Consider the following 24,210-nt stretch of genomic DNA (forward strand, 5'->3'; position numbering starts at 1 on the left):
AAACAATACGTGAAAACCTGTAGAGTGTACAAAACCAAGAGTGAATCTTAATGTAAATGATGAACTTTTTAGGTAATAATGTCAAATAAAATTGGTTCATCAGTTGTAACAAATGCACCATATAAATGAGGATGTTACTAGTAGGGAAACAAATTGGGGACAGGGGATGTGGACTCTCGGTATGTCTGCACATTTTTTGTTTTCTGCAAACTAAAACTGTTCTAAAAAATATAGTGGGTTTTGTTTGTTTGTTTGTTTTGGTGTTTTTTTGGCCTTGTTGCGCCGCATGCGGGATCTTAATTCCCCGACCAGGGGTCGAACCTGTGCCCCCTGCAGTGGAAGTGTGGAATCCTAACCACTGGACCGCCAGGGAAGTCCCTAAAGAGAGAGAGAGGAATAAAACAGTTAATGGATATTTAGAGCGGAGCAGGGATTGCAACTTTTTTCTGTAAAGAGCCAGATGGAAAATAATTTCAGCTTTGGGGACCATACAGTCTCTGTCACAAATACTCAGATTTGCTGTCATTGTGCAGACGTGGCCACGGGCATCATGTAAGTGAGCGAGCGTAGCTGTGTTCCAATAAAACTTTATTTACAAAAATAGGCAGAGGGGCCAGGGCTGTCATTTGGCAGCCCCTGGTGCAGAGGCATGAACGGATTTTGGTGCTTCACGTCAGAGGGAGGGGAAAGCTGATGGGTCACCCACTCACCTCGGACAGGCTGGTGAACCCAGGGAACACTGGGTGCTTCTCCTTGCTGTTGCACGTGGCTTTCTACGAGAATCAAAATGGATTTGAAAAATTGATTTCGCACAAGTTCAGTTTCACACTGTCTGAGCCCAACAGAGCAGAGGGTCGCCAATAGCTGGAGATATGGAGAGAGCAGCACTGATCATTTAGCTGGAGGAGCTTCCTCCAAAACGAATTGCCCGGCTTCCACGGGCGGAAGGCAGTCCCCCGAGGCGAGCATTTCTCCTTTTGCAGAGGCAGCGCCAGGATTTCCAGGGCTCATCACAGCCCCAGTCAGGCACGAGCTTGCTTTCTCTGAGGATCTTGGAAGTGTCGTCACAGAGGCCAGCTAGGAAAGCTACCGCTTCCACTTTGCGAGGAAGATTTGGCAAACAGGGAGGTCACGGGGGCCGAAGGAGAACCTTAGGCATTGCCACCCTCAGCTCTAGAATTTAGTGGTGAAGGAAAAAGGTCAGCTGTGCAGTGGATTTGTCCGCTTCGTTGGAATGGACCAATGAGATGAGGGTCCCGTTAGTGCCCCTCTGTCATGTCACGGGCCAGGCTGTGCTAGGTGAGCCCTACTCAGTACCTCGGATAATCCTCCCAGCGACCCTATGGGTGAGGAATTAACACGCCCATCTTGCAGATCGGGAACCTGAGGCTTAGAGAAACTGAGTAACTCTTTTCAAGAAAGTATACCTTTAACATTGCTAAAGATTGGAGCTGATCTGAATCCACAGCTGGTCCACCTGATGGACGTGTGAGATTGTGCCTTAAATCACATTGCGTTAATCCGGGAATGTGTGTTTGTGACTTTGTCAGACTCAGGCTAAGCAATGTTGGTCAATAACCTTTCCAGGTAACATTCTGGGCTGGGGGCTTTGTCAGAGTTCCCGAAGTGATGTGAGCAAAGTCTGAACATCTGTCTCTTTCCTTTGAGGCTGTCTTCAAAACCCCAGGCCCTCGACTCTGCCTGTGACCACGTGTGTGTTACACTAGCTGTGACATACGTGTGTGTGTCACCACTCGGGGACAGGGCTGACTCAGCACCTGCCAGGAGACGGCTGCTTGGGCTGGGGCTGCCCGTGCCTGCTGAGCCACGAGGAAGAGCAGGGGGAGTTTCCACGGTCCTGAGTCACAGCCGAGGCGGGGGGAAGGGCCCCTGGAAAGGAGCCTGGGTGGGTGAGCGATGGTGGAAGGGATGCGAGGCGAGCACCAGGAGAGGGTCAGCTCATCGTCACCTGCCCAGTGGGGACAGGCAGGATGGTGTGATATGCATGGACCAATTACCAGATGAGACCTGGGTTCGAATCCCCCTACCACCAGTCACTGGCTCCTGGGACTCTATGATAAGAATAGTTGCCTTACCTGATGCTCTAAAGCTTGGAGTGAATCTAAGCAAAATACCTGGCACATAACAGTCTTTATAAAAGATAGTTTTTGAAAGATTCCTCATGAAGCAACAGAGTCTATTGATTTGTGCAATAAATTTTAAGATCCTCCTTTTTATAATCTTTTATAATGAGCCTGGTCCCGCCTGCCCTTTGCCTGTAACCCCAAACCACAGTGCACATCCCAGGAAGGGGTGGACAGACGGGCCCCGAGAATAAGGGAACCGGCTCATCTGCCTTCTGCCCGGAATCGATGCTGATGCCTCCTGTCCTGTCACCAGGGGAGCATGTCCCTCTCTCCATCTTCTCTGGGGAAAACAAGTGGGAAGGGCGGAGGAGGACCGATTTTGACTGAAAACGTTCACGCCATTGCACTAGCACCCTCATCCCTCCTTAGCACGGTGCCTGGTTGTTTTCTATGACAGCACAGATCACTTTCTGCCTCCTCACGTGTCCACGTGCTTATCGCCCGTCTCTCCAGTAGAATAGCTACCCGTGGGAGCAGGGACCCATCCTGCTTATTCATCACTGGATCACCAGCCCCTAGAATAATGCCTGGCACACGTGCATGCACTATTCTAAAATAAAAAGTTACTCTGCTTTCTTACTATATGAAGTAGAAAGTTAAATCTCCCATAGTTCCATACTTCTCCCTGCAAATTAACCATTTAAAAAAAATTGAGGTATAGTTGACATATTGTACTGATTTCAGGTGTACAACATAGTAATTTGATATTTTTTAGAGAATATACTCCATACAAAGTCATTATAAAATATTGACTATATTTTGTATGCTGTACATTATATCCTTGTAACAACTTATTGAATTTGTACCTAGTAGTTTGTACCTCTTAATCCCCACCACCTATCTTGCCCCTCCCCCCTTCCCTCTCCCCACTGGTAACCACTAGTTCTCTGTATCTGTGAGTCTGTTTCCGTCTTGTTATATTTGTTTCTTTTCGTTTTTAGCATCCACATGTAAGTGAAAACATATATAGTATTTGTCTTTCTCTGTCTGACTTATTTCACCAAGCATAATACCCTCTAGGTCCATCCATGTTGTTACAAATGACAAGATTTCATTCTTTTTTTTTTCAAGCCGAGTAGTATTCCTTTATATCTATATCTATTTCTCTCTCTATATATATCTATATATATATATATATCTCACATCTTCTTTATCCATTCATCTGTTGTTGGACACTTAGTTGTTTCCATATCTTGGCTATTGTAAATAATGCTGCTGTGAACATTTGGGTGTATGTATCTTTTCAAATTAGTGTTTTTGTTTCTTCAGATAAATACCCAGAATGGAATTGCTGGGTCGTATGGTAGTGCTATTTTTAATTTTTTGAGGAAACTCCATACTCTTTACCACAGTGGCTACACCAATTTACATTCCCACCAGCAGTGTACTAGGGTTCTTTTTTCTCCACATCTTCGCCAACATTTGTTATTTGTGGTCTTTTTGATGATAGGCATTCTGACAGGTGTAAGGTGATACCTCATTGTGGTTTTGATTTGCATTTCCCTGTTGATTAATGATGTTGAACGTCTTTTCACGTGCCTGTTGGCCAACTGTATGTCTTTTTCAGAAAAATGTCTATTCAGGTCTTCTGCCCATTTTAAAATCAAGTTGCTTTTTGATGTTGAGTTGTATGAGCTGTTTGTATGTTTTGGGTATTAACCCCATGTCAGTCATATCATTTGCAAATATTTTCTGCCATTCAGGAGGCTGTCTTTGCATTTTGTTGATGGTTGTATTTGCTGTGCAAAAGCTTTTAAGTTTAATTAGGTCCAATTTGTTTATTTTTGCTTTTATTTCCTTTGCTTTAGGAGACAGATCTAAAGAAATATTGCTACAATTTATGTCAAAGAGTGTTCCACCTCTGTTTCCTTCTAGGAGTTTTATGGTTTCTGGTCTTACATTTAAGTCTTTAATCCATTTTGAGTTTATTTTTGTATATGGTGTTAGACAATGTTCCAATTTCATTCTTTTACAAATAGCTGTCTAGTTTTCCCAGTACCTCTTATTGAAGAGATTGTCTTTTCTCCATTGTATATTCTTGCCTCCTTTGTGGTAGACTAATTGACTATATGTGTGTGGGTTTATTTCTGGACTCTCTATTCTGTTCCATTGATCTATGTGTCTGCTTTTGTGCCAGTACCATACTGTTTTGATTACTGTAGTTTGGTAGTCTAGTCTGAAGTCAGGGGCATGATACCTCCAGCTTTGTTGTCCTCTAAGACATGATAAGGATAAGGATAAGGATATCAGAAACATGATAAGGATGCCCACTCTCACCATTTCTACTTAGCATGGTATTGGAAGTCCTAGCCACAGCAATCAGACAATAAAAAGAATTAAAAAGTATCCAAATTGGAAGGAAAGAAATAAAACTGTCACTGTTTGCAGATGACGTGATGTTATATGTAGAAACCCTAAAGACTTCACGATAAAACTATTAGAACTAATAAATCAATTCAGTAAAGTTGCAGGATACAAGATTAGTATACAGAAATCTGTGGCATTTTATACACTAATAATGAACTGTGAGAAAGAGAAATGAAGAAAACAGTACTATTTACAATCCAATCAAAAAGAATAAAATATCTAGGAATAAATATAACCAATGAGGTGAAAGACCTGTACACTGAAAATGTAAGACACTGATGAAGGAAGTTGAAAATAATAGAAATAAATGGGAAGATATCCCATATCCATGAATTGGAAGAATTAATATTGTTACAATGTCCATACTACCCAAAGCAATCTACAGATTTAACATGATCCCTATCAAAATGCTCATGACCCTTTCCTCGGAACTGGAACAAATAATCCTACAATTTGTATGGAACTACAAAAGATCCTGAATAGTCAAAGCAATCTTGGGAAAAAGACCAAATTAACCATTTTAACAATTTGCTATAAATTCTTTTGTATTTTAAAACATATGTTAATTTTTTAAAGCAATGATGAGATCTTCTTATATTTAGAATTTTTGTAGCTTGCCTAGCAATGTGTCTTGAACATCTTTCCTGTAAGGATGTACAAATTAACCTCATTCTTTCCATGGTTGTATACTATTCCAGCCTGTAGATGTGCCATACTATGCCAATAAAACCTTTGCTGCTAGAAATGTGGGTTGTTTTCAAACTTGGCTTCTCTAAGCAATGTGGTAATAAATATCCAGCATGCATAATTTGGTGCTTTGGGGTAAGTGATGGACACATTCCAGGAGCTGGGTCAAGAGGGTATGAAAGTTCTAAATTTCCTTAGATTTTGCTAATTGATCTTCCTAAGGCTGCACCAGTTTGCATTCCCTGCAATGGTGTATGGGAGTGTGACTCTGCTCTTATACTCACCAGCAAATTTTATCACACTTTCAAATCTTTGATTACTAGGCTTTTAACACAGTGTTTCAGAAACAGGTCAACATCACAGTGCCGTCTTAATTTTGTACTTTCATCCTTATTTTTACAAGTGTGCATGTGTCTGTGTTGCACACATGTTTAGATCGTCTGAATGACCACCTTAAATTTTCTGCAGCCATGAGCCCTCATTATCTACTTATAATGGACTTATAATCGTAGTCAATTGGCCAAATATACGAGTGAAGCTTTGCCGCCAACCAAGTTGAGTGAGCCGTGGTCACCTTGACACAGACCAGAGGAGGAGTGGTGACCACCAAGACCCCGACCTGCACTGTAGCACTGAGGGTGATCCTCCTGCTGGGGGTGAACAAATGGTGGGGATCCTGTCCCTCCTTGTAGAAACTCCCAGCATGTCATTAACAGCAAGTAATATGTGTGTGGGTTTATTTCTGGAAAAAATAAAAACACCCAGTGTAGACTTTATTATTACAAGTTATTTTTTATTATATCTTGGGGAGGACTCTTACATTTTTTGGATCATCAAAGTGATGGATTGCAGGTTAAATGGTTTTTTGTTTAAAAAGAGAAATAATAGTTACAACAACCATAGTTCTAAGAGGGATCATTATTCTCCAAACCAAAGGAATCAACTAAAATATAAAACAGAAATAGAAAATTTTAAAAGAAAAATTTATATCCAACATTTGGTGATTTATTTTTAACAGAACAGCATCATCCATCACATTAAGTTTCTATTGTTAATTTGACAGGTATTGGTATTGTAGTATTCTTTCGTTTCATTTATAAATCTCTTTGGGTTTTAGTTACATATGAGCTATAAATGTAATATATTTACCCATATTCTAGTATTGCTACACATATAAGTAACAAGAACATTAGAAGGATTCAACAAAAACTTGGAAGTTCATACAATTTTTCTTTTAGGGGATCCATAAATACAAGCTCAAGAAACACCAGTTTAAGGGAAACCCCAGCTGAATGTTGTACTTGTAGGCTTGGTCTGTCTTGGACGGAGAGGTGGGAAGTTTGTCTGAGCTTGTGGCAGGCTCCAGGTGGTGTGAGAGTCTTGGTCATAGTTCAGTTGTGCCCCTGGAGGACTTCTTTCGCTTATAGGATGGGGCCCAAGTGTAGTTGGCAGTGAGATGGGGAATCTAGTCCAAGAGACCAGGGGCTAACAAGAGCTGGGCAGGGTTTTACAGGATCCTGGAATTATCCTGCCAGACCACAGAAGGCCTATAAATGGAAACTGAGGCAGGAGACCAGAGCACAGTATTGGGGTAAGAAAATGTTGTCAGAGGGAGGAGATTAGTGATGCGGGCATCACACACCAGCCCTCAGAGCTGACCCAAGAGCCCACTGGAGACCTGGCCTACCTGCAGGAAGATTGCCACCTGCCTGAAAGCTCTCTGCCTTGGTCCAGAGAGCTCAGTCCTGGGGATGCTGCAGGGGTCACAGGAGTCTTGTCCCTGAAGCCTGTGAGGCAGGGCCGGCAGTCGTTGGCCATTCTGCCCTCGCTGGACATGTGGGTTGTGTTTCATTTGCTGTAACTACGAATAAACAGCATACGATCTCAAAATTTTCAAGAGCCAGAAAATCTCCACGTAGTGGGGAGCAGAACTCTGGGCTCCTAATTAAATGCTTGTCCTAGGACTTAAGCTGATTCAAATCTCTTTTGAGGGAATCTTTTGGCCTTTCCCACAGGGTGCACGGGAAGGGGTGACCTGTGTTTGAATGAGGCCATCTCTGCTCTTCTGTGAAAATATCTGAATGCCGATGGCTATTTTCTCATCTGGTAACTGGAGCGTTTTGGTCTCTCTTCAATAAGCAACACAAAGTATGGAATTAGCACTCTCGGGCTAAATTGACTGATTTCTAGTTCCTGCCAAAAGTACGTTTGAGACATCTATGACCGAACAGACATTGTTAAAAGCCCTACCATCCATTTCTATTTTCCAAGTTCCATACTGCCTGAAATTAAAAAATCATCAAAAAGTAACAAAATGACTATTTTAGCTTTGCCCTTCCCCCCAGTAAAGTACTTCACTGAGTAATAAGCTAACACAATGCCCTTGGCTTCTCTCCAGAGCCAAAACAAGAACACTCCCCCCTCTCCTGCCAAGCCAGATGAAAACATGATGCTTTCTCAAATACAGGTGTACGTGGCCTTATGTGACATGTTCCTTCTGGATTGGCAATGATGTAAAAGGAAGGGCGTGGGGAAACACAGTGCTGGTGGGCAATTCAGACTGGAGGGAAAGCTGGGAAAGCTAGCAATTTCCAACAACATTACAAAGGCGTATACAACTTTTGACCCAATAATCTTACTTCTGTGAATCTACCCTCCATCCCTACTTGCACACGTGCAGAAGGATGTCATGTACAAGATTGTTCACTGCAGCCTTTTCAATAATGGTGAAAGATTGGAAAGACACCAAAGACCCATTCAGAGAGGAGTGGGTGAATACATTTACAGAACTTCCCTGCTGTGGAAGACTACTTATCGGTAAAAAAAAAAAAAAAAAAAAAAAAAAAAACAAGGGGCTCCCTAGGTACGATATGCAGAATAATGGCCCCCCAAATGTCCATGTCCTAGAACTCGTGACTATGCTACTCTACGTGACAAAAGGGACTTTGAGGATGTGATTAAATTAAGGACCTTGCGATGGAGAGATGAACCCAGATCGTACAGGTGGGTCCCGTGTAATCACAGGGTATTAATTGATGCAGAGGCAGAAGCGGGGGTCAGGGAGGAAGGAGATGTGAAGAGGAAAGCAGAGGTCTGGATAACGTGATTGCTGGCTTTGAAGTTGGAGGAAGAGCCCCGAGCCAAGGGAAGTGAGCAGCCCCTGGAAGCTGGGGCATGGGTTCTCCCACGGAGTTTCCAGAAGGGATGCAGCTCTGCCAACATACGAGTTGTAGCCCAGTGAAACTCATTTTCAACTCTTGACCCCCAGAACTATAAGATAATAAATTTGGGTCGTTTTAAGTCATTACGTTTTTGGTAATTTGTTGCAAGAGCAGTAGGGAATGAACACAGGCGGCCTCGGAGATACTGCGGGTTTAGTTCTACACCACCGCAATAAACTGAATATTGCAATAAATTGAGTCATCCCAATTCTTTCGTTTTCCAGTGATATAAAAGTTATGTTTACATTATACTGTATGCTATTAAATGTCCAATAGCATTATGCCTAGAAAAATGTACAGACTTTAATTTAAAAATACCTTGTTTCGGGCTTCCCTGGTGGCACAGTGGTTGAGAGTCCACCTGCCGATGCAGGGGACACGGGTTCGTGCCCCGGTCCGGGAAGATCCCACATGCCGCGGAGCGGCTGGGCCCGTGAGCCATGGCCGCTGAGCCTGCGTGTCCAGAGCCTGTGCTCCGCAACGGGAGAGGCCACAGCAGTGAGCGGCCCGCATACTGCAAAAAAATAAAAAAAATAAAAATTAAATTAATTAATTAAAAAAATACCTTGTTTCTAAAAAATGCTAACCATCATCTGAGCCTTCAGCGAGGCGTCAACTTTCTGCTGGTGGAGACTCTTGTTTCCATGTTGACAGCTGCTGACTGATCAGGGTGGTGGCTGTTGAACGTTGGGGTGGCCGTGCTAATTTCTTAATATAAGACGACAGCAAAGTTTTCTGCATCGATTGACTCTTCCTTTCACGAACAGTTTCTCGGTAGCATGCAATGCTGTTTGATAGCATTTTACCCACAGGAGAACTTCTTTCAAAATGCGAGTCAATCCTTTCAAACCCGACCTCTGCTTTACTAACTATAATTTCAGTTATAGTCTAAATCCTTTGTTGTCATTTCAAGTCTTCCCAGCATCTTCACTGGCAGTAGTTTCCATCTCAAGGAAACACCGTCTTTGCTCATCCATAAGATGCAACTCCTTGTATGTTAAAGTTTTTATATTCCTAACAAATAGAATAACGAAAAAGCTGGAAATATTGTGATCGTTACAGAAATGTGATACAGAGACGTGAAGTGATCAAATGATATTGAAAAATACGGCTCCGAAAGACTTGCTCGACATAGGGGTGCCAAAATTTGTAAAAACCTTCAATTTGTTAAAACATGCGATATCTATGAAGCACAAAAACTGAAACACCATAAAAGGAGGTATTTCTATATACTAAGGAATGGTGTAGTGTTCAGTTTAAAAAAAAATGAAAGAAAGAAAAGAGGGAAGGAAGAGGAAGAGAGAGAAGGCAAGAGAAGAGGGCAAGGGCAGGTGAGCGCTTCAGAGACGGGATCCGGGGCAAGAGAAGCTCCCAGACACTGGATCATTTACTGACTGCATGGCGTCAGGCAGGTAACTTAACCTCCCCGTGCCTGGGTTCCTCATCCATAAACCAGAGTCAATAATTTATTCATCACCCAGGGCTATTGTGAAGGTTAACTTAAAACGATGCCTGGCATATAAGCACCGTGTAAATGTTAGCCAGCATTGTAATAGTAAAGCTTTTGTATAAAAAGAGAGGAGGTGGGGAATAAGAATGTCTATATATTTTTTAATTTATTTATTTTTATTTATTTTTGGCCTTGTTGGGTCTTTGTTGCTGTGCGTGGGCTTTCTCTAGTTGCGGCGAGTGGGGGCTACTCTATGTTGTGGTGTGCGGGCTTCTCATTGCAGTGGCTTCTCTTGTTGCGGAGCACAGGCTCTAGGCTCACGGGCTCAGGAGCTGTGGCTCACAGGTTCTAGAGCTCAGGCTCAGTAGTTGTGGCCCATGGGCTTAGTTGCTCCGTGGCATGTGGGATCTTCCTGGACCAGGGATTGAACCCGTGTCCCCTGCATTGGCAGGCGGATTCTTAACCACGGTGCCACCAGGGAAGCCCCAGAATGTCTATGTTTTATTTGCTTGTTATTTCCTTAAAGAAACTCTTGAAGGATACATAAGAAAGCTAGTAACATGGTTGTCTAAGGAGGGGGTGGGGATGGGAAGGGGCTGTTGGAGGGGAGAGTTGAAGGGGCCTTTCACTGTATATGTAATATGTGGTGAGTTCATATGTGTATGTATACATGCATTTTATAATATATGTATGTGTATGAATATATTTAAACCATATGAATGTGTTCCCTGCAAAAACACATACACATAAACATACGTGATATATCTTTTGGAGTTTCTCAGCAAAAAGAAGGCAGCCCCTAGGCAAAGCTTACAGGTGTTCTGTGGGCGACAGGGGCCTCCTGACACCTGGCCTATTCTCCACCCTGTACCCGGGAAGCATGAACTAAGTGCGGCTTTCACCTGCAGGAATTAGCTCATCACAGACACCTGGAACACGCTCTTTAAATTGTTTCTGTTCTCACTTTATAACTTTCATGCAATTGTCATGACTTATATACTGTTTCATATCCTCTCAGGGCAGATGACAGGCATTCTATTTAAAAAAAAATAAATGTGCAAAACTAACATGAGCATCCCTTTCTTGAGATCCTATTAAAAGCCGGATGGTGTGAGATGCTTTGCACTCACCCTCAATAATCATCCCAATGACCCTAAATTTGAGATTCTTATGCCCATTTGGCAGCGGAGGGGACACTGAGACCCAGCCAGGCTAAGTAGCCACCTTGAATTGCACAGCTGGTCAGCAGAGACCTGGGGTTCGCCTGGCTGGAGAAACAGCTGCCCATGGACCCACCTGCCCCTCCTCACCCTCCCTGCACTGAGAGGAGGTGACCACATGCTGCATTCCTGCTGTGGCAACCTCGCCCACAGACGGCAGGTCCTGACCATTTCTGGAATGTCCCTGGTCATAGCATCCTCGTTTATTTCATTGTTCTGTGCTAAAGCTTAGAAAAGGGAAAAGTGGTTTTGTTAGGTGTTATCAGCCTCTTGTAGCGAACTACCAAAAAATTAGCCCATAGATGTTTATCATCTTAAGCATCTGGAGGTCACAAGTGTGCAACAGGTCTTGCTGAGCTGAAATCAAGGTGTCAGCAGGGCTAGTTCCTGCTGGCTCCAGGGGAGAATCTGTTCTCTTATCTTTTCCTGCTTCTATGGGCTGCCTGTATTCCTTGGCTTGGGGCCCCTTCCTCTATTTTCACAGGCAGCTACTCTGGGTCAGAACCTCCCACTTTTAAAAACCCTTGTGGTTACCTTGGGCTCATCCGGATAAGCCAGGAAAACCTCGCTATGTTAAGGTCAGTGGTTTAGCAGTCTCAGCTCTGCCTGCAACCTGAATTCCCTTCGACGTGTGCTGTAACGTGGAGTACAGGTGACGTGGATTAGGACGTGGGCATCTTTGGGTGGGGTCATTCCTCTGCCTACACACAGGGTCCTTCAGTGCCTGGAACAAGCCAGACTCCTCCCCACTCAGGGTCTCTCTTCTGTGCAGCACGGCTTCTCCAGGTCTTGGATCAAGGAGGTCTCTCCCCACCTGCCCTGCCAAGGTGGGCTCTCCCATTGCAGCTCCTGGAGCTCTTACCTTGGTTACTGTCTCTCTTCCTAGACCACAGGCTCCAGAGGAAGCAATCACGCTGGAATATCCAGGTACAGTTTTTTGAAAGCACACTTTAAAAAAAGGATAATGCAAAGTTCTGTTGGTTTTTTTTTTTGAAGTGGTACAACCTTCTTAATTGTTTTTATATTTTTGTGTTTATAAAAATATATCTTGGGCTTCCCTGGTGGCGCAGTGGTTGAGAGTCCGCCTGCCGATGCAGGGGACACGAGTTCGTGTCCTGGTCCGGGAAGATCCCACATGCCGCGGAGCACCTGGGCCCGTGAGCCATGGCTGCTGAGCCTGCGCGTCCGGAGCCTGTGCTCCGCAACGGGAGAGGCCACAACAGTGAGAGGCCCACGTACAGCAAAAAAAAAAAAAAAAAAAAAAAATATATATATATATATATATATATATATATCTTGTATGTGTCTAGGAGCCTATTTATTTCACCTACGTGCATATGCTATTTAAATAGAACCTAGAGTAATACTTGACTTTCAGTAAATATATACTGGATGAAGGAATCACTCTTTTGATGACTTTGGCAGACCTGAGTGGCTGGCTCATCAAACTTCCATTCCCCCCCACATCGTATGTCACCAGAGAAATACAACAGCAACAATGAGATACCACTACACACCTCTTAAGATGGCCAAAATCCTGAACAGTGACATCATTAAATGCTAGTGAGGATGTGGAGCAACAGGAACTCTCATTCATTGCTGATGGGAGTACAAAATGGTAGAGCCACTTTGGAAGATAGTTTGGAGGTTTCCTTTTTTTTTTTTTTTTTTTGTGGTACGCGGACCTCTCACTGTTGTGGCCTCTCCCGCTGCGGAGCACAGGCTCTGGACGCGCAGGCTCAGCAGCCATGGCTCACGGGCCCAGCCACTCCGCAGCATGTGGGATCTTCCTGGACCGGGGCACGAACCTGTGTCCCCTGCAAAGGCAGGTGGACTCTCAACCACTGTGCCACCAGGGAAGCCCTGTTTGGAGGTTTCTTACGAAACTAAACATACTCTCATCATACAACCCAACAATTGTGCTCCTTGGTATTTACCCATAGGAGATGAAAACTTATGTCCCCATGAAAACCTACATATGGATGTTTATAGCAGTTGTATTCATAAATGCCAAAACTTGGAAGCAACCAAGATGTCCTTCAGTAGGTGAACAGATAAAGTGGCCCACCCAGATGATGGAATATCATTCAGTGCTAAAAGGAAATGAACTATGGAGTCATGAAAACACATGGAGGATCCTTAAGTGCATTTGATTACCAAGTGAAGGAAGCCAATCTGAAAAGACTGCATACTGTATGATTCCAATTATACAACATGCTGGAAAAGGCAAAACTATGGAGACAGTAAAAAAAAAAAAAAAAATCAGTGGTTGTCAGAGAGTGAGTAGGGGGAGAGACGACAGGCAGAGCACAGAGGAATTTGGGGGTAGTGAAAATCCTCCATATGATATTATGATGATGCATACATGTCATTATACATTTGTCCAAACCCACAGAATGTAAAGCACTGAGTGAACCCTAATGTAAACTATGGACTCCGGGTGAGATTATAATGTACCAGTGTAGGCTGATCCTTGGTTAAAAATGTGCTACTCGGGGAGTGATGTTGATCATGCAGGGAAGATAGCCTAGTGGGGGGCATGGGGTCAAGAGGGAATTTCTGTACCTACCTCTCAATTTTACTGTAAACCTAAAACTGCTCTATAAACGAAGATCTTTAAGAAAAATTGCCATTCTCTAGGATGCTCTATCTCTCCCATCTACCAGCTACAGAGGCTAGAAAGTCTCACTGTTTCAGCCTCCATTTTTAGCATGTTTTCTGAGTTAGACTTGGAGTGTCCATTGAGAAGGAGCCTCAGAGGGATCCATTCTCCAGCCCAGCATGAAGCCCGGCATCGCGGTGTGGGAGGGACGCAGGACAGGTTTGTAGGATGAGTGAATGAATAAGCGACTAGTGGACATGGACTGATTTAAATAAGTGACACGGAGAGGCGTGAAGGGAGCTTCCACTTGGTAAGCTCAGGGAGACGCACGCAGTCTCTCGGAGCATGAAGGCCAGAAGGTAGAAGGCAGTTTGCACACGGACATCTGGATCCTCCTCCCGGGAATTTTCTCCAGGGTGGCCCCTCTGCGGAGCACCACAGGGAGGGGAAGAGGGGAGGGCACAAGGCAGAGGTGAGGCCTGGAGCGGGGATGTCTGGGCTTGTTCCCAGGCCCGGGAGCTGTGAGCTTCCCACACTGAGCTCCAGGATCCAGATCAAAGCGCCATTCAAGTCCCGAGGCTAAAGTCGCTGCAGGCAAACACACATTCCTTTCAACCTAAAACTGGGGGAGAATTAACGTATGTGTGTCTTGGCAGAGAGAGACAGGGAAAGGAATCTGGGTGGCTCTGCCTTTCTTAAGAGAAGGGTGCGTTCTGAACTCACTGCATGGATGCCCTCCACGAAGTTGAGACCCTTCCCAGCTGGACAGCCCGGGCGTGCTGTGGGCCAGATGTGTGTGCGTGTGTGGAGGGTGCAGATCAGTTAGACAGACCCTCCCTGCCCCCAGTGCGCGGTCCATAGAGAGCTCAGCCGGCAGCCCTCGCTTTGCTCAGCCTCGACCACAGGCAGCAGCTCCAGGAAGTCTGGGACTTGAGCAACAGAATTCAAGGCATTCAGCAGGGACCAGTTTTGCTAAAAAAAGAAAAGAAAAGAAAAATATTTAATGTTCTTGCCTCTTCAGTTGTTGCAGTGCTCCAGACAAGGACAGGGACTCTCTCCGCCATCTTCCCAAATACGGAACATGTGTTTGCGAAGGGATGGGAGGTGGGCTTCAACATTTCTACTGCCCTCCCCGCGGTTCCCCGGGTAGGGATGCTGCTTTGCGTCCAGCATCCTGTGCTTCTGGGCTTGTGGAAGCTGAGGCCGCCAGGGGAGGGCCAGGTCACCGCTGGCTTAGACCAGAAGGTGTGGACAGTGTAGGGGCTCACCCGTCAAGGCAAGGGAGAGAGCTCCCTCGTCTGGAAGCTGCAGCTCTGAACCCAGGTGTCTGTCCTGCTCAGGTTCATCCAGGTTCCAGCAAACAGGAATCACAGAGATGCTTCCTCCCAGTTTGAGGCGAAGAGCCGTCGGTTCAGCCCCAGCTGCCCGCTGCATCCCTGCCTCTGAGGGGCTGACACCTGGTGACATGCTGAAGGGCCCCCCTCTCTGGCCGCGGTACCTCCTGCCTCACACTGAGACCCCCAAATCCCCTTCTGCACAGGGTCCAGATGTGCCTCTACTGGCTGAGGCTGACACCCCTCAGCCTCAGGAACACTGAGAAATGACCAGAACAGGGTTCATGCTTTAGGGGGAAAATTAATGTATGTGCAATAAATTATAGATTATACATTAGTAAGTCGTGTGTGGGCACCTCTTCAAGGACTAAAGTCCTAAGGGTCATTCACCGTTGGCAGAAGCTGGCCTGTGGGGAGAGGTACTAAAGCCTGTGACTGCTTCCGTTTCCCCTGCCAGGACAGGTTGCTGCTGGGACCTCCCAGAAACTTCTCTGAGGTCCGTCTTTTTACTTTTATTTAGATTTGCTTGTGTATTTTCAAGTTATCAAATCAGTGTTGGAAACGCCTGCAGCAGCAAAAGCCCCCAAGCACTGCCTGAACTTTCTTAGTAAATGGTTATGGCCACAGATCTGGATCTTCTATTTAATAGGGGACCCCGCCAAGCAATCCCTTCTTTAGAGGCAGGGCCCTGGGTGAGCAGACACGTGCCACACTGCTCCCTGCTGGCCGGGGAGCACCGGGTCTCCCCCATGCTGCTCTGGAACTGCTCTGCCTTTTGTTAGCTGGAGAGGGCTGCCAGCCTCAATCCCCCGCAGCTAGAGGAAAGGTCTTTTACTCTTAAGAGAAGGTTAGATTGTAACCCTAGAGGGCTCTTCCACACGCCCCCAGGCCTTCTGGGAGGCGAGTGAGCTGCACAGACTGTGAGGCAGAAAAGCAGCAACCCCTGCTTTCTATTGTCGACGGAAAAAAAATGCACAACCTAAAAGTTGAGAATCATGTTTTATTTGGAGGACTCTCTGAGGACTTCAAGCCCAGGAGGCTGCCTCTCAGATAGCTCTGAGGGACCGCCCTGAAGAGGTCAGGGGGGAGCCAGGATATAGAGGAATTTTGTAACAAAGACCAGGCAGTGGGAACATCCAAGATTACTGTTAATTAAAGAAAACCAGACATTACCAGTTAAGGAATTTAGTGCTTTTCTATGTATGGGAAGATGCAACAGTCCGGGCTCACTGAAATCATTCCTTTGTTGTGCACCTCAGCTCTCTGGGGCCAGCGTCCTGTGCCTTCTCATCCTGAGTCTCCTCTGGGGGCTTGGGGGAGGGCTGTAGTGGCTGAGGGCCAGAGGGTGGGCCTCCTGTTTTCCATCCCAAGTTCCCTCAGGGCTCACCATCTGGGCGGCTGTTATGTGATGGCTTGATGGCTGCCACCTCCTCTGTTTACTGGTGTGGCAGGCAACAGTTTTCATTCACATCCTCCAGGCATTTGAGACCACCCACCATGCGCTCAGCACTGTGCTTGGCCAGAAGGGGTCCCAGAGCGATCGGATCCAGCCCGTGTCCTCCAAGAACTTGCCGAGGACTCCATGACCTTCCACCCAGCAAGCGCAGCAGCAGACTTGCTTCTACTGGATGAGGGTTAATGAGCGGAGCACATGCTTGTTCCCAAGGTCGTCCACCAAAGGTTCTGTGGACCGTGAAGGCCACCCTCCATAGAGCGGGGTCAGTGGACAGTGAGTAGAAAGAGAAGAAAAGTGGGGATTCTGTTTCTCGGCCGGGTGAAGGCTCCCCACTCCTGCCTCTCCTCCAGCGGCCCCCATCTAGACCCTGTACCCCAAGTATGAGCACCAGAAGCCTCTGGGAACTTACACCTTAATCTCCCAGGCCGGGCAAGCTGACCTCTTACTTCTGGGGAAGCCTGGGAGGGTCCAAGGTGAGGCCCACTCATCCCGCAGGTGGGCAGTCAGGACACCCGAGCCCTAGTCGCCGCTCTGCCTGGTGGGAGTGTAGCACCAGCCACTTCAAAAACAGTTAAAAATTAAAATATATTATTAAAATTAATTTCATCAGTAAATTTTCTTTAACTCCATATATCCAAAATAGTAACATGTCAATATGTAATGATATAAAATGTTATGGATGAGACATTGCACATTCCTTGCTCTACACAATCTTTGGAGGCCTGTGTGCATTTTATTTATTTATTTATTTATTTATTTATTTATTTATTTACTTACTTACTTATTTACTTACTTACTTACTTATTTATTTATTAACATCTTTATCAGAGTATAATTGCTTTACAATGGTGTGTTAGTTTCTGCTGTATAACAGAGTGAATCAGCTATACATATACATATATCCCCATATCTCCTCCCTCTTGCATCTCCCTCCCACCCTCCCTATCCCACCCCTCTAGGTGGTCACAGACAACTGAGCTGATCTCCCTGTGCTACGCGGCTGCTTCCCACTAGCTATCTATTTTATGTTTGGTAGTGTATACATGTCCATGCCACCCTCTCACTTCGTCCCAGCTTACCCTTCCCCCTCCCCGTGTCCTCAAGTCCATTCTCTAGTAGGCTGTGTGCATTTTACACCCTCCATCAGACCAGCCGCGTCTCAGATGGCCCTGGATCCACAGTTCTGGGCTGGGCCACATCCTCTCTTCCTGACCTGGGAACAGCTACTCGGCAAGGAGGAACTGGTGAGCAGAACACAGGGTTCTGGGCAGAAACAGCTATGAAGTTCCCTAGCACGTATATACATACGTGTATACATATATACATACGTCCCTCTCCCCAAATCCCACCTCCCGTGCCATTGCATCAGCTCAACTCTATGCTGAAAAAAGAAATAAATGACTTTCCTTGGTCTGCGAATTTAACTCAGATCTGCCTGGGATTCTGGTGTCCCCTTCTCTCACCAGGAAGACAGTATGTCACGGTGCAGGACAGCGTCGAGGCCCACAGTGTGTTCTGGCTCTTTGATGTATTTGTAAGGGTTTGATGAAAGAAAAGAGTCTATGAACAGAAACTCTGCCTGGAGAAATTCTCCAAGTTTTCTGTTTCCTCCAGGCCATCTATCTCAGAGCTGGTGACACGCTAATATGAAGGTCCCTATAACAGGGAGCTTTAGAGCAGCTTAAGGTGGCCACCAGCTCCATGAGACCTGACACTTTTTCTCTCAGAGCGCCTCCTCCTGTCTTAAGGGGCATTAGGTGCCACTGGACACAAGATGAGTGAGGCTGGGCCAGTTCTCCAGACACGCTGCCTGATAACGCTTCATGATCACAGGGGTTCTTTACTGAGCAGGGGGCCTGGGGGTGACCTTTAGATTTAGAGCCAGAATTCCCAGGTGTCAGGTTCCTAGGGCTGCCAGAACGAGTGACCACAAACTCTGTGACTAACACAGCAGGAGTTTATTCTCGTCACCAATCTGGAGGCGTGAATTCCGAAATCAGGTTGTGGGCAGGTTGGTTCCTTCTGGAGTATCCGAAGACGAATCTGATCCAGGTCCCTCTTCCAGCTTCCTGCAGGTGGCTGGCAGCCCTTGGCGTTCCTTGGATTATACGCGCATCACTCCGGCCTCTGCCCTGTCTTCCCATCACTGTGTGTCTCCGTGTCTGCTCCTCTTCTGACAAGGACAGCAGGCGTTGGATTCAGGGCCCATCCGGATAACCCGGTGTGATCTCATCTCCAGGTTCTTAACCACTTACATCTGCAAAGACCCTGTTTCCAAATGAGGTCACATTCTGAGGTTCTGGATGAACATAAATTCTGGGGGGGACACCATTCAACCCACTACACCAGTGAATTCCTACACTGGAGAAAAACAAAAGAGGAGGGGCTGGACTCCCCCACGTTCGTACAGTTTGCTGTTTACACAGCCTTATTCTAGCCTGTTTCCTCCAGCCCTGGAGAACAGAAGTGCTTGCCCAGGCCTCACCAGCCCGGCCTGACCCATGGTCCCTCCACAGGGATGGAACCCCGTGGACACCCACGATGACCTGGGTCTGCCTCCTGGTCTGGTGAACTGATGTCCGAATGGGTCTGCCAAGGGAGTTTTATTAATATCTCCAAGTTCAAGTTCCACAGGACGGTGAGACAAGTATTGACAAAGCAGAGTGTGAAGGGCCAAGTATGAACGGAAGGACCAGAGTGCTTTTATTAGCTTTTCTCCTCACTTGTGGCAGCTGTCAGAGGTTGCATCCATCACGACTTTCTATGATACAAATGTTGGCTCAATCCAGCTTTAATTCCAGATCCCTTGGCTTTCACTCCTGGAAAGTCTGGGAATGGGTGTTATCGAGGGCCTGTTTGCCTTCTGTCTCTAGGCTCTACCCCAAGGGACTTCCCTCATGGTGACAGAAAGGCTGCAGTGGTTCCACGCATCACATCTTTATACTGCACCATCCAGGAGAAAAGCAGGCTGGTTTCCCAAATGCCTCTTAGAAGAGCCAAGAGCCTTTTGTTCCCTCCACCCCTGTGAGGGCAGATGTCCCCCATGCCTCAATGGCAGCAGGCAGGCTGCAGTTTCATTTCTGAACCCATCTCACATGGATGACCGTAGGCCAAGGTCACTCTGATCCCTGGGCTAAGAGGATGGACTCACCCAGTTGGGTTAAAACAGTGGAGGCCTTCCCTGAAGCTTGGGTAGTTTCACCCAAATGCTCAGAAATGCAGGAAATGATTTACACATGAGGATGTTCATTTGCATTTCTTTTAAATTGCAAACCATTGGAAATAATGAATTGAAATGGCTTAGCTATTTGATGGTGTATTATATAACATTTCAAGGAACAAATAATAATACAGGAAAACAGCCATATTTTAAAGGAAAAGTGAATAGTATGAACTCAACTTGATACCTACGCACATGGCGCAAAAAAATCGAAGGACATCCACCAAAAAGTGGGCTATCTCTAGCTAGGGTTGTTATTTTCATCTTTATGATTTTTATATTTTCCATATTTATTCAATAGGCATGTATTTTGTATATGTCTGTAGGTATTAGTTTGCTAGGTTTGCTGTAATGACGTACCACAAACTGAGTGGCTTAAACAACAGAAATCTATTCTCTCACAGTTCTTTCTGGAGGCCAGAAGTCTGAGATGGAGTCGTCGGCAGGGCTGGTTCTTTATGAGTCTCTGAGGCGGGGATCCTTCCCAGGTTCTCCCCCAGTTTCTGGGGGTTTGTTAACAATCTTTGTCACTCCTAGGCTTGTAGAAGCATCACCTTGATCACTGCCTTCCTCTTCACATGGCAACTCCCTGCGTCCTCTGTCCAAATGTCCCCTTTCTATAAGGACACCAGGCATACTGGATGAGGGGCCACCTACTCCAGTGTGAGCTCATCTTAACTAATTACCTCTGCAATGACCCTATTTCCAAATAAGGTCACATGGTGAGGTGCTGGGGGTAGGGCTGGAATATATGAATTTTGAGGGGACACAATTCAGTCATAACTATACGCATATATATGTTTATACACACACATATGCACACACACAATTTTCTTAAAAGAGAATAAAGGAAAAGAAAAAAAGCCAACATTTCTAAGCTTTGAGAGCAGAGTGGTGACCATGGTAAGAACCTCTAGCTGAGAGTGGCTGGGGAGGAGGCCATGTGATCGGGGACCCAGAGGCGGAAGCCAGCAGCTCCCGTGAGGGCTGGAAGCACAGGCATATCTCCCAGTATCCGCTTGAGGCAGGTGAGGGGGCACCATCCTCACGCAATTCCTCTCGAGTCTAAGCGGCTTGGGGGACTTTGGATTCTTCACGGATGTTTGCAATCCCTGCGCTGCTGACGTCAAAATTAGGACAGAGATTTTATCAAGCTTTTCTCAGCTAACAAGCCGGAGCAGGTAGCTTAGAGCAGCTGGATGATGACATGAGATTCTCGAGGTGCTATGTTGTGACAGAGTCGAAAACTGGCTGTAGGGCGCGGATCCCCAGACTGCGCCCCAGAGGACCAGCGGGGAGGGGTACCCACCCAGTGCTCACTGGCTCCCCCCGACCTCTCCTTTCCGTATCTCCCCCATGCCTGTCCCCAGCCAGCGATTCTGACCCACTCACCCCGCTACTTGCCCTTTTGATTCAGTCTTTGGTGCTATCCCGCTTTCCTCCGGCTTCTGTGCCAGAACCTGGATGAATAGATGAGTTTCATTATTACAGTCTAATCCCCATCATTAACTACCGCACAGGAACTCTGGGACCAAGGAAAAGACGCTGCCTCGGGGCCAAAAAATGGGAAAACACATGGACAATGGAAGTGAATTAACCCCTCGCCCTTGTCGAATCATCTCTCTGCTCCCCTGACCTTCATGGTGTCCCTGTGGGAACCAGCCCCCATGCTAATCAGGGGCTCCACGAGCATGACCGTAGTCCCTGCCAGCAGGGAAGCCGCCGTCCAGCAGAGGACACCCATGCATGGACGATGATTAACCCAACAGTGTGGGAAATGCCAGTGTGAGGGCTTCTTCCACAACACGGGGCCTTCCTGGAAGCCTTCCTGGAGGAGGAGACATATGAATGGAGGTTTCCAGGCTACGAGAGCTGGCCAAAGCGGGCAGGTGGGAATGGATTGGCAGGTGGCGTTGATCTGGGTGGACAAGGCTTCGCCTGAAGGAGTAGCAGGAGGTGGGGTGATAGGGGGTCTGGGCCAGGCTGCTTAGGACCACGGTCAAGTCCATAGTCAGGGCTGGGTGGGGAGGAGTGGGGAGTAAGGCAACAGCCTAGGGTCAGACAAGCAAGGCCTGGCTGGGAGGGAGTTAAGGGACCCGACTCTGGCCTGACCTCATCTCACCTTGGTTACATCTGTAAAGACCCTATTTCCAAATAAGGTGACATCCACAGGTACTGGGGGGTAGGACTTGGATATCGCTTTCTGGGGGGACACGGTTAGAAAGAAGCCCACTCACAGTGAGGCAAGCATAGCATCAGCTTCACCCCCTCAGGACCTCTGGAGCCATGGGCAAAAACAAGAGAGGTTCCCCAGGGAATGGGGAGGGATGAGAACCCAGCCACCCCTCGGGGGGTAGAGTTGTGAAACCTCAAGAATGCAGAGCCCCAGACTTCCTTAACTTGAGACAGTGAGAAAAATCCCGAATCAAAAGCGTCCAAAAAACAGTGCCCCGAGCTAGTGGTGTCTTCTCCTGGTATCTTGTGTCAGGCTTGAACATGTCTAGTATCTCAGCCGCCGCCAGCACGGTGTGTGCCCTGGGCTTCCAGCATCCTTGGGCTCCTCCCTGAAGCCACCAAGCCACAGTTCCAGGCTCTGTGCCCAGGTCTTCCACAGCCCCAGGGACCTGGCCTGGGGCTGGCCTCGCCCACTGCACAGCAGCTTTTGTGCAGCTCTTCCTCAGTGCTCAGGGCCTGGCCCGCGAGCCTCTGCCCTCCCGTCCTGGCTGGACAGCCTGGCCTGACCACTGCCTGGCTCCACGCTGGGGAAGGGCATCAGGACCTCGTGGGTTAGAGCCCCGGCTCAGGGGAGGGGCGCTGGTAAGTCAAGGCAGCAGGAGGCCACGCCACCAGCCTCATTCCAGGTTTCAGCCCTGCTGCGCCTCTGCAGCCTGAAGAATTTGGGGAAGGTCCTGTGTTGGCTCAGTTGCTTCATCTGTAAAGTGGGCCACTAGGAACACCCTCCATGGGGCTGTGGTGGTTAAATGACACAGCGTACTAGCCCGGAGCCTGGCTCTCAACTGATGATGCTGTACCTTTTATTATTCTTGGCCTCACTTTCCTCACTTGCATATAGAATGGAAGAGCCTCAGATCCCTTCCAGGGGCCTGTCGCTACCTGCTTCCCCACCAGGGCGGCGGTGAGTGTGTGCTCTGGCCCACAGTCGCGGCTTCTCTCCTAGTGAGAAGGTAAATGGAGGCATCGTGAATATTTTCAGAGTTGATCTGAGCAAAAGGTGATTGGAATGGGGCAGCGCCCAAACCAGCAGTGGCGAGAGAGCCCTCGCAGACAGAGGCGGGGACGTGGAAAGCGGGCCATTCCTGATGGGTGTAGCTGAAGGCCTAGGCGGCTGTTAGGACTGCTTGTCCTTCGGGTTTGATTTCAGAACCGGGAGGCGTCTGCAGGCTTAGATCTTGGTTTGCTTATGCAGCCGTTGAGCCGTATCTGTTTAACAGCCTCCGTGTTGGATTCATTTAACACCTGCTATGCAGGACACTCCAGTCCCCAAGGCTGCCCTGGCCCTTCCACCCTGTGAGGACCACCCAGTCCCTCTAGGACCAGCGCCTGGCCCAGGCTGCCCTCGCGGGCTGTGACCCGGGCAGTTGCACAAGGCCCCCTGTCCCCCACCGCCCAGCAGGGCGACTTCTGCACACACCACCCTCTTCACCCGGCCGCTGTCCTAGGAGGGACACGGTGACATCTCCATCCAGGAGTGCTGTGTCCCCCAGGCCCCCGGGGCTTGTCCTGGGGGTGGGGAGGTGGCAAGAGGGGGTGTCCGGTGCTGCCCAAAGGGCAGGGTGGCTTGAGGCTTACGTGGACGCGCCCGCCCCAAGCCTGTGCGCCTCTGCCGCCCAGCCGGAGGGACTGGCTTCATGCCCCCCCCAACCCAGTCGGCATGTGCTCTCGGGGTGCAGACGGCCCTTTGCAGGGGCTCCGTTTCCTGATCTCATCCCCTCCTCCCGCACCTTTCCCTGCTGATCTTGCTTTGTTCAGACGCCTCTGCCCGATGCTCGTCCTGGGGGGGTGTGCATGTGTGTGTGCAGGTGCAGGCCCCCTGCAGTGAGGTCTGTCTGAGGGTCCGGGGTGGTCCTGGCTCACAGGCTCATTGCGTGTCCGTCAGGGACCAGGCAGGCACTGTGCGATGGGCAGTGTCCGCGAGGACCAGCGTTGGCTTCCTGGGGCTGCTGTAACAAAGTACCACAGTCTGGGGGCTTAAACAGCAGAAACCTATTCTCTCTCAGCCTGGCGGCCAGAAGTCTGAACTCGAGGTGTCAGCAGGGCTGTGATCTCTCTGAAGCCTCCAGGGGAGGATACTGCCTTGCCTCTCCCAGATTCTGGTGGCTGCCGGCAGCCCTTGGCTTGTGTCTCCGTCACTCCAGTCTCTACCTCTGTCTTCACACGGTCTTCTCCTCGTGCATCTCTGTGTCTCCAGTTTCTCACAAGGACACCAGTCGCTGCATCAGGGCCCACCCTAATCCAGCCTGACCTCATCTGAACTTGACTACATCC

Source organism: Mesoplodon bidens (genome assembly GCF_964165515.1).
Source record: "Mesoplodon bidens genome assembly, chromosome: 5".
In the NCBI taxonomy this organism is placed as follows: domain Eukaryota; kingdom Metazoa; phylum Chordata; class Mammalia; order Artiodactyla; family Ziphiidae; genus Mesoplodon; species Mesoplodon bidens.